This window comes from Pongo abelii, chromosome 3 (genome assembly GCF_028885655.2).
Source record: "Pongo abelii isolate AG06213 chromosome 3, NHGRI_mPonAbe1-v2.0_pri, whole genome shotgun sequence".
NCBI classification, from domain to species: domain Eukaryota; kingdom Metazoa; phylum Chordata; class Mammalia; order Primates; family Hominidae; genus Pongo; species Pongo abelii.
In genome coordinates, this window is record NC_071988.2 from 9,425,538 (window position 1) to 9,437,541 (window position 12,004).

Genomic DNA, 12,004 nt, shown 5'->3' on the forward strand with positions numbered 1-12,004 from the left:
TTGTTGTTTGTATTTCCTTTGCCTAGAATGCTCTTATTGCTGACTTTGTCCCACTATTCATTTTGCTGGCTCACTGCTGCACAACCTCTGACTTGGCTGAGATATCATCTCTTCCAAAGGCATCCTCGGGTGGGGGAGTCTGCATCTGTTACCCTAGACTCATCACCCTCATTGCTCTTAGCATATGTATCAGACTTACCTTCTCATCTATTCTGAATTCCTTGAGGGCCATGTCATAATCTTTGCATCACCATTTCCTAACAATTTTTGGATTGAATTAAATAGAAATGTTATCTTCCTCCTCAGCCTACAATGGGGAGCAAGAGAGAACTAAGCAGCAACCATGTTAATTTCCTTGGATTCTTTTGCATGCTGTTTTTCATTATTTTTCTCAGTACACATAATTTAAAGCCATTCTACCTGTCCGCTTTTATCCTGTTAGTCTCTGACAGGTGAGATATTAGGAGAGACAGGATGTGTGAATACAAATAAGTAGAAACAATTTGACAAACGTTCTCTTCCTTCCAAGAAAAGCAGCTCTTTTCCTGTTTTTCTCTGGCCTTGGAATGACAGATTGTAAAAATCGAATCAACATCTCCTTTTATTACAACACATTAGCTAGGCCCAGCCAAAGATTTATAGCTTTCTGTAAAAAAAGAGTCTAGGGGAATGTTAAATACTCGGTTTTTACCATCCTTTCTGCTTTTCACCCCCACCCGAATCCTGTGGGAATAGATGGTCAACACTTGGTGCTTAGGTAGTTACAAAGTCTGGGAATTACTGAGTTGGAACTAGATGCCCAGGAGAAAAGGCTGGTTAGCTTAGTCTGTTTCATGAGTCAGACTTCCAAAAGTGGCTTGGTTGTTATTCTATCTTTTAAATATGGCGTCTTGTTATATTGCCCAGGCTGGTCTCAGACTCCTGAGCTCAAGTGATTCACCTCAACCTCATGAGCAGCTGCAATTACAAGTGTGAGCCACTGCACCTGGCTAGCTTGGTTTATATGAAAAAGCAGTGAGTTTGGAAATGGTTGAATCTGTTTGTCCTTTTTATAGGTAGAGAAACCAGGACTCAAGAAGTTTAACATTCACTAGCTGGGTGATCCTGGGGAGATTATTTTCCTTAAGTGCTATTGAAAGGAGAAAATCATATAAGGTCCATGTAACACCTATCAGAGTGCTGGCGCACAGGAGCACCTAACACTTTTTTTTGTGTACACCTAGTAACTGAAAAGAGTGGTCCTAACATATCACTGCCAGTTCCCCTTTTAGGTTTTATTTCCCATAAGGGAGATGTCCTGTTACTCTTACCCGCATTCCTCACATTTTTACATGGAGAAGGGACTTTCTGTTCCACTATCCAGAAGTATAGAAGACCACTTCCAGCTCTCTTCCTTGTGAACTTTGCTTTGCCTCAGAGGAGGAGTAAAGAGGTCCCGTCCTGTTAGGGTAATGAGCTGAGCCTGTGTGGCTGATCACCAGGGTGATCATTCTTTTCTGGGTTCCCCCAACCCACAGGATGTGTGTTGTCTTCTACTCCATTTTGTGGGGCACTAACAGGGCCCAGCTGATTCTGTAAAGAAGACTTTGATGTCCTGCAGGGTCAGTGACTGGATGGCAGGTATCTAGAGCATGTGAAATCTCAAGAGGCTTATTATGACCACATGTGTCAACTGTGTTCTCCAATCTAGTTGCCAGAAATGAAGTTAAGGTATTTAACTCCGTCTGACTTCTGTGTTATTCCTTGGTTGATTTCCTAATTTGGGAGTAGATAGAAAAGTTGAAGGCGCTAGGCCCATTGCTCATGCCTGTAATCCCAGCACTTGGGGAGACTGAGATGGCAGGATCACTTGAGCTCAGGAAGTCCAGACCAGCCTAGACAACATAATGTAGACCCCATCTCCACACACACACACACGCACGCACGCACACGCACACGCAAAAAACTGGCCAGGCATGGCTGTGCATGTCTGTAGTCCCAGCTACTCAAAAGGCTGAGGTAGGGGGTTTGCTTGAGCCCAGGAAGTCGAGGCTGTAGTAAGCCATGATCGCACCACTGCATTCTAGCCTGGGTGACAGAACACAAGTTAAGAAAAAAAAAAAAAAATGTTGAAGGCTAATGTATTAGTCCATTCTCATGCTGCTATGAAGAAATAAAGAAATACCCAAGACTGGATAATTTATAAAGGAAAGAGGTTTAATTGACTCACAGTTCTGCAGGGCTAGAGAGGCCTCAGGAAACTTATAATCATGGCAGAAGGGGACACAAACACATCCTTCTTCACATGGCAGCAGCAAGGAGAAGAAGAGAGAAGCAGGGTGGAAAGCCCCTTATAAAACCATCAGATCTCATGAGAACTCACTATCATGAGAACAGCATGGTGGTAACTGCCCCCATGATTCAATTACCTCCCACTGGATCCCTCTTATGACACATGAGAATTATGGGAACTACAAGATTAAATTTGGGTGGGGACACAGCCAAACCATATCAGCTAACTAATGTTAATATCTTGTAAGATCTTGATCCATTGGCCAGATGTGTTGAGACAAATTCTGGTGGCTGGGAACACAGCTAATAAGGAGCCAGATCAAGGCTTTGGGCCTTGCCAGGGCCCCAAACCTCAAATATTAGTACAAGAGCAGTTGGTGGATCATGGAAGCATCTTTCTCCATTGCTCATGATGAACAACTGTTTCTACTTGGTCAAGCTGATTAGGACTTAGGAAGCAGGGCCCTGTGATGCTCTAGCACTGACCTGAACTGACTCGGGCATGTGTAGTCATTGCCTTGGCAAAGGGCGGCTCAGGCGAAAATAATAGGAAAAGTGTGTTTGAGCTTTGGTTAAGGCTCCATTCCAAAGAGGCAAATCTTTCCAGTGCGGCTGACTTGACTTTGGTGGGTGTTCCTATTTTTCTTGTTTCTTAGCCAAATCTGCAGGCCAGGACTTTAATCTGGAAAGACAGCTGTATTTCTTGCAGGGCTCAAGGCATTCCTGTAGGCTTCTTGCAAGTCATATGAAGTTAGCCTCAGACCACCTGCCTCAAATTCAGTTACTACTTGTGCTGTTTACAGATAGCATCCAGAGCCAAGTTAGATTGCTAAGAAAATAAGCAAATGAAATGCAAGTACTTTGTTTAGATCTTAATTTGAACAATACATTTTGAGACAATTAGGGATATTTGAATATAGATTGGGTGTTAGACAATACCAAAGAATTATTCATAATTTTGGGGGTAAAATATTTTGATGTAAGAAAACTATCTTTTTTAAAGGGCTGGCTACTGAATTATGTAGGAATGACATGTTTGCCATTAATTTTAAGGAAATATTGCTTTGAGTATCAAATCTCTAAATCAATGTAAAATATTAGGAGGCCCACTAGGAACATATATATAAACTATATTTTGTTGGGTATAATAGTATCAATAGTAACAACAAGAATAATATCAATAATACAATCAGTTAAATGGAATTCAGGATGGTTCAATGATTTACTTTATTAATAGCCCCAAGGAGGAAAAAACTCACATATAATCATTACAATGTGAAAGACATTTGAAAAAAAAACTCAACAACCCTTCCCAAAAAGTAATTATTAGATTGTAGATGTTAAAGTTTATTATAAAGTTCAATAATTGAGAATGTAATACAGGAAAACAAAATAACTGTATAGAATAGTACATTCACATGCAGACCTAAGTACATATGGGAGTATAGATTTTAATATCTAGCAAGTTATATGTTTCTAATCAGATTCCTCCACCCAAAGCAATAAGCCTGGATTAGAGTGAAATACCAAAAGTAATCTGATACTTACTAGTACTAACACTAGATTTGATATTAGTAGTACTATTTTAAATTTTTTTTTTAGAGATGTGTCTTCGTATACTGCCCAGGCCAGTCTCAAACCCCTAGGCTCAAGCAATCCTACCTTCTCAGCCTTCTGAATAACTAGTAGTATTTAATATTGTTCTGAATGTACCAGTCAAAGCAGTTAAATAGCAGAAAAAAATAGGTATAAGAAGAAGTTGGTATGTTATTTGCAATAATTATTTCTAAATATGTATACTAATTTTCTATGAATTATTTTGGTATCTACTAATACTACATAAATGTGACAAGTTGGAACATTATGGAAATTAGTAGCATTTTTTAAAAAAAGATTAAAAACAATGAATGATCAACATATAATGGAAGAAAAGATCATCTTTATAGAACTAAGGTAAAACAAACACATAGGAATAAGCCTAAGAAATGTGGGGGACCTATACATAATCAAATCTTTTTTTTCTCCTTTTTTACCTTTTAGGTTCAGAGGGGGGCAGGCTGCTTATGAATGATTTAGCATCATCCCTTTGGTGCTGTTCTCATGGTAGTGAGTGAGTTCTCATGAGAACTGGCTGTTTAAAAGTGTGTAGCACCTCCCACCTCACTCTCTTCCTTCTGCTCTGGCCATGTAAGATGTGCCTTGCTTACCTTTTGCCTTCCGCCATGATTGAAAGTTTCCTGAGACCTCCCCAGAAGCAGAGGCCAGCATCATGCTTCCTGTGCAGCCTGCAGAACCGTAAGCCAGTTAAGCCTTTATTCTTTAGGAATTGCCCAGTTTCAGGTATTTCTTTATAGCAGTGTGAGAATGGACTAATACAGGCATATACTCAATGATTTTGCTGGGTCAAACAGTAGTTCTAAGTTCTTTGAGAAATCTCCAACTGCTTTCTACAATGGCTGAACTAATTTACATTCCCACCAGAAGTATATAAGCATTCCCTTTTCTCCACAATCTTACCAGCATCTGTAATTTTCTGACTTTAATAATAGACATTTTGACTGGTGTGGGATATATGACACCTCATTGTAGTTTTGATTTGCATTTCTCTATGATTAGTGATGTTCAGCATTTTTCATGTTTGGCTGTGCATATGTCTTCTTTTGAGAAATGTCGTCTTGAGAAATGTCTGTTCATGTCCTTTACCCATTTTAACAAGGTTGCTTGTTTTTTGCTTGCTCATTTAAGATACCCTATAGATTCTGGATATTAGAACTTTGTCAGGTGCATAGTTTGCACATATTTTTTCCCATTCTGGAGGTTGTCTGTTTACTCTGTTGATAGTTTCTTTTGCTGTGCAGAAGTTATTTAATTGGGTCCTACTTATCTATAAATATTCTTTATTGCAATTGCTTCTGAAGACTTTGTCCTGAAATCTTTGCCAAGACCTATGTCCTGAATGGCATTTTCTAGGTTTTCTTCTAAGGTTTTCATAGTTTTAGGTCTTACATTTAAGTCTTTAATCCATCTTAAATTGAGTTTTGTATGTGGTGAAAGGAAGGGGTCCAGTTTCAATCTTCTGCATATGGCTAGCCTGTTATCCCAGCACTATTTATTAAGGAGTCCTTTCCCCATTTCTCGTTTTTGTCAATTTTGTCAAAGACTAGATGGTTGTACATGTGTGGCTTTATTTCTGGGTTTCCTAACCTATTTCATTGGTCTATATATCTGTTTTGGTACCAGTACCATGTTGTTTTGGTTACTGTAGCCTTGTGGTATAGTTTGAAGTCCAGTAGTGTGGTGCTTCTGGCTTTGTTCTTTTGGCTTAGGATTCCTTTGGCTATTCAGTCTCCTTTTTAGTTCCATATGAATTTTAGAATCATTTTTTTTCTAATTCTGTAAAAAATTATGTTGCTGGTCTGAGACAAATAGCACTGAATCTGTAAGTTGCTTTGGGTAATAAGGCCACTTTAACAATGTTGAGTCTAGTCTTCCTATCCATGAGTATGGAATGTTTTTACATTTGTTTGTGTCATCTCTGATTTCTTTTCTTTTCTTTTCCTTTTTTTTTTTTTTTTTTTTTTTTAGATGGAGTCTTCCTCTGTCGCCCAGGCTGGAGTATAGTGGTGCAATCTCAGCTCATTGCCTCCCAGGTTCAAGCAATTCTCCTGCCTCAGCCTCTTGAGAAGCTGGGATTACAGGCACCCGCCACCATGCCTGGCTAATTTTTGTATTTTTAGTAGAGACAGGGTTTCACCATGTTGGCCAGGCTGGTCTTGAACTCCTGACTTCAGGTGATCTGCCCACCTCAGCATTCCAAAGTACTGGGATTACAGGCATGAGCCACCATGCCGGCCGTCATCTCTGATTTTTTTAAGCAGTGTTTTGTAATCCTTTTTGCAGAGATGTTTCACCTCTCTAGTTAGCTGTGATCCTAGGTATCTTATTTTTGGGTTTTTTTTGGCTTTTGTGAATAGGATTGCATTCTAGATTTTGCCCTCAGCTTGGATGTTACTGGTGTATAATTTTTGTATATCAATTTGATATTCTGAAACTTCACTGCAGTTGTTTATCAGTTCTAGGAGCCTTTGGACAGAGACTATGGGGTTTTCTAGATAGAAATATATTGTCTGCAAAGAGGTAGTTTGACTTCCTCTCTTTCTATTTGAATAATATTGACTTCCTACAAATGCAAGCACAGGACGTGCCTCTGTTGTCTATCATTTTTTTACCATGTCAAAAATGGAAATACATCTTTATATATCATAAACAAATTATAATCTCAAGTAATGCCCACCATTCAAAAAAATTACTTTAAATGTTATTTAACTATTATTTAATTCATCTGGAGAAATAAACATTTAGGAAGATCCCAAGGGAATGGCAAAAAGAGAAGGGAAGTGGTAAAGGGTAGAAGAAAAGAGCTAACACAGTGGGGTCTGAGACTGATCTTTAGAAGGGTCTGCTTGAAGGTTGGCCCCAGGCTGGTAAACAGTTACTCACACTGATAGAAGTTTCCTCTCAATAAGAGTGTCTCACTGTGTGGTTTGTGCTGAATGCATGCCAGGCAGAGGGTGTCAACAAAACCAGGTCCCAATAAAATCTGTTTTTTATGAGCTCTAACAAAAACCTCTAATGAGCTTCCCAGATAGGTACTTTGTCACAACTCCTTGCAGTAGGAATTAAGTGTGCCCTGTGTGACTCCACAATTAGAAGATTCCTGGGGGCTTGCACCTGGTTTATTCTGGACGTGTCTCTATGTACCCTCCCCTTTTGCTCACTGTATTTTGTATCCCTTCATTGTGATAAATCTTAGCTACAAAATGACTATATGATGGGTCCTGAGAGCTCTTGTAGTGGGTCATGAAAACTTGGGGTGGTCTTGGTGGGACCCCTGACACAGATGGATACTTGAAGGAGATGCTTGGAAGGACAGACGGCAACTCAGGAAGAAACACTGATTTGAAAAGGCTAGAGAAAGGAAGGTTTTAAGAAAACTAGAATGATTAATTTTCAAATGCTTCTGAGCAACACTAAAATTAAAATGCAAGTCTTAAAGTAGTTTACTAAAAACTAAATAAGACAACCTGGCCAGAAGCCTAGATGACAAACATTGCCAAATTGAGGCAAGGAGATGCATATTGTTGTCTGATTGTTTGTCTTAAAGTCTAGATTGTAGACTAAAGTTTAATAGAGAAACTTCACATATGTGCAATGTTGTGGATTGAATTGTGTTCCCTCAAGTCTAACGCCCTAAAAGTTATCAATGTGACCATATATAGAAATAGGATATCTGCGGATATAATTAGGTGGTCATATTGGATTACAGTGGACTCTAAATCCAGTATGGCTGGTATCCTTAGAAAAGGGAAATTTGAATACGAACATACAGTGGGGAAAGGCAAAGCAAGATGATAGAACAGAAAGCCCCACTGATTGTCCCCCCAACAAGACGACCAAGTTAACACCTATCTACACAGAAAAAAACACCTTTATAAGAACTAATAATCATGTGAGCACACACAGTACCTGGTTTTAACTTCATATAGCTGAAAGAGGCACTAAAGAGATAGAAAAAACAGCCCTGAATTGCCAATACCACCCCTCCTTTACCCGTTGGCAGCAGCAGGCACGGCAGCATGATGCAGAGGGCATCTCTCGGTGCTGAGGGAGAGAGAACACAGCAATTGCAAGGCCTTGAACTCAGTGCTGTCCTGTTAGAGCAGAAAGGAAATCCAGACCAAATTTAGCTGATGTCCACCCAGAGAGGGAGCATTTATTATTATTTCTTTTTGTAGTGCTAAGTTTTTATTCCCTTTTCTTTATTGTTTGTGTTATCTGCTATAATTTTTTGCTTTGTGTTTACTTAGGACTGAAATAAAACATCTCATAAGTATAATAGACTATTTTACACTGATAACATAAATTCTGTTGCATACAGAAACATTAGACTTGTACCTGTCCCCCACACAATTTTTTTACTTATTTCACTATTTACATTTTTTATATTATATATTTCTTGAAAACCTGTAGCTATTATTATTTTTGACTGTTTTGACTTTTCTAAAATTATACTTTAAGTTCTGGGATCTATGTGCAGAATGTACAGGTTTGTTACATAGGTGTACGTGTGCCATGGTGCTTTGCTTCACCCAACAACCTGTCATCTACATTACGTATTTCTCCTAATGCCATCCCTCCCCTAGCCCCCCACTCCCCAACAGTGTGTGATGTTCCCCTCCCTGTGTCCATGTGTTCTCATTGTTCAACTCCCACTTATGAATGAGAATAGGCAGTGTTTGGTTTTCTGTTCCTGTATTAGTTTGCTAAGAATGATGTTTTCCAGCTTCATCCATGTCCCTGCAAAGGACATGAACTCATCCTTTTTTATGGCTGCATAGTATTTCATGGCGTATGTCTGCTACAATTTCTTTATCCAGTCTATCATTGATGGGCATTTGGGTTGGTTCCAAGTCTTTGCTATTGTGGACAGTGCTGCAATAAATATATGTGTGCATGTGTCTTTATTGTAGAATGATTTGTAATTCTTTGGGTATATACCCAGTAATGGGATTGCTGGGTCAAATGGTATATCTGGTTCTAGATCCTTGAGGAATCGCCACACTGTCTTCTACAATAGTTGAACAGATTTACACTCCCAACAACAGTGTAAAAGCATTCCTGTTTCTCCACAACCTCTCCAGCATCTGTTGTTTCCTGACTTTGTAATGATCGCCATTCTAACTGGCATGAGATGGCATCTCATTCTGGTTTTGATGTGCATTCCCTAATGACCAGTGATGATGAGCGTTTTTTCATATGTTTGTTGGCTGCATAAATGTCTTCTTTTGAGAAGTATCTGTTCATATCCTTTGCCCACTTTTTGATGTTTTTTTTTTTCTTGTAAATTTGTTACGTTCCTTGTAGAATCTGGATATTAGTCCTTTGTCAGATGGATAGATTGCAAAGATTTTCTCCCATTCTGTAGGCTGCCTATTCACTCTGATGATAGTTCCTTTTGCTGTGCAGAAGCTCTTTAGTTTAATTAGATCCCATTTGTCAATTTTGGCTTTTGTTGCCATTGCTTTTGGTGTTTTAGTCATGAAGTCTTTGCCCATACCTACGTCCTGAATGGTATTACCTAAGTTTTCCTCTAGTGTTTTTATGGTTTTAGGTCTTATATTTAAATCTTTAATCCATCTTGAGTTAATTTTTGTATAAGGTGTAAGGAAGGTGTCCAGTTTCAGTTTTCTGCATATGGCTAGCCAGTTTTCCCAACACCATTTATTAAATAAGGAATCCTTTCCCCATTGCTTATTTTTGTCAGGTTTGTCAAAGATCAGATGGTTGTAGATGTGTGGTGTTATTTGTGAGGCCTCCGTTCTGTCCCATTGGTCTATATATCTGTTTTGGTACCAGTACCATGCTGTTTTGGTTACTGTGGCCTGGTAATATAGTTTGAATTCAGTTAGTGTAATGACTCCAGCTGTGTTCTTTTTGCTTAGGATTGTCTTAGCTATACAGGCTCTTTTTTGGTTCCATATGAAATTTAAAGTAGTTTTTTCTAATTCTGTGAAGAAAGTAAATAGTAGCTTGATGGGGTAGCATTGAATCTATAAATTAATTTCAGCAGTATGGCCATTTTCTCGATATTGATTCTTCCTATCTATGAACATGGAATATTTTTCCATTTGTTTGTGTCCTGTGTCATTTCCTTGAGCAGTGGTTCATCCTTCTCCTTGAAGAGGTCCTTCACATCCCTTGTAAGTTGAATTCCTAGGTATTTTATTCTCTTTGTAGCAATTGTGAATGGATGTTCACTCATGATTTAGCTCTCTATTATTGGTATATAGGAATGCTTGTGATTTTTGTACATTGATTTTGTATCCTGAGACTGTGCTGAAGTTGCTTATCAGCTTAAGGAGATTTTGGGCTGAGACAATGGGGTTTTCTAAATATACAATCATGTCATCTGCAAACAGAGACAATTTGACTTCCTCTCTTCTTATTTGAATACCCTTTATTTGTTTCTCTTGCCTGACTGCCCTGGCCAGAACTTCCAATACTATGTTGAATAGGAGTGGTGAGAGAGGGCATCCTTGTCTTGTGCTGGTTTTCAAAGGAAATGCTTCCAGCTTTTGTCCACTCAGTATGATATTGGCTGCAAGTTTGTCATAAATAGCTCTTATTTTTAGATATGTTCCATCAATACCTAGTTTATTGAGAGTTTTTAGCATGAAGGGGTGTTGAATTTTATTGAAGGCCTTTTCTGCATCTATTGAGATAATCATGTGGTTTTTGTCATTGGCTCTGTTTATGTGATGGATTACATTGATTGATTTGCATATGTTGAACCAGCTTTGCATCCCAGGAATGAAGCCTGCTTGATTGTGACGGCTAAGCTTTTTGATGTGCTGCTGGATTCAGTTTGCCAGTATTTTATTGATGATTTTTGCATTGATGTTCATTAGGGACATTGGCCTGAAATTTTCTTTTTTTTGTTGTGTCTCTATCTATCACGTTTTGGTATCAGGATAATACCTCATAAAATGAGTTAGGGAGGAGTGCCTCTTTTTCTGTTGTTTGAAATAGTTTCAGAAGGAATGGTACCAGCTCCTCTTTTTACCTCTGGTAGAATTCGGCTGTGAATCCATCTGGTCCTGGGCTTTTTTTTGGTTGGTAGGCTATTAATTTCTGCCTCAATTTCAGAACTTGTTATTGGTCTATTCAGGGATTCAACTTCTTCCTGGTTTAGTTTTGGGAGGGTGAATGTGTCTAGGAATTTATCCATTTCTTCTAGATTTTCTAGTTTATTTGCATAGAGGTGTTTGTAATATTCTCTGATGGTAGTTTGTATTTCTGTGGGATCGGTGGTGATATCCCCTTTATCATTTTTTATTGCATCTATTTGATTCTTCTCTCTTTTTTTCTTTATTAATCTTGCTAGCGGTCTACCTATTTTGTTAATCCTCAAAAAACTAGCTTCTGGATTCATTGATTTTTTTGAAGGGTTTTTCATTTCTCTATCTCCTTCAGTTCTGCTCTGATCTTAGTTATTTCTTGTCTTCTGCTAGCTTTTGAATGCATTTGCTCTTGCTTCTCTAGTTCTTTTAATTGTGACATTAGGGTGTCGATTTTAGATATATCCTGCTTTCTCCTGTGGGCATTTAGTGCTATACATTTCCCTCTAAATACTGCTTAGCCGTGTCCCAGAAATTCTGGCACTTTGTGTCTTTGTTCTCATTGATTTCAAGTAACTTATTTATTTCTGCCTTAATTTCGTTATTTACCCAGTAGTCATTCAGGAGCAGGTTGTTCAGTTTCCATGTAGTTGTGCAGTTTTGAGTGAATTTCTTAATCCTGAGTTCTAATTTGATTTTACTGTGGTTTGAGAGACTGTTTGTTATGATTTCCATTATTCTGCATTTGCTGAGGAATGTTTTACATACAATTATGTGGTCAATTTTACAGTAAGTGTGATGTGGTGCTGAGAAGAATGTATATACTGTTGATTTGGGGTGGAGAGTTCTGTAGAAGTTTATTGGGTCCACTTGGTCCACAGCTGAGTTCAAGTCCTGAATATCCTTGTTAATTTTCTGTCTCGATCTGTCTAATATTGACAGTGGGGTGTTAAAGTCTCCCACTATTATTGTGTGGGAGTCTAAGTCTCTTTGTAGGTCTCTGAGAACTTGCTTTATGAATCTGGGTGCTCCTGTATTGGGTACATATATATTTA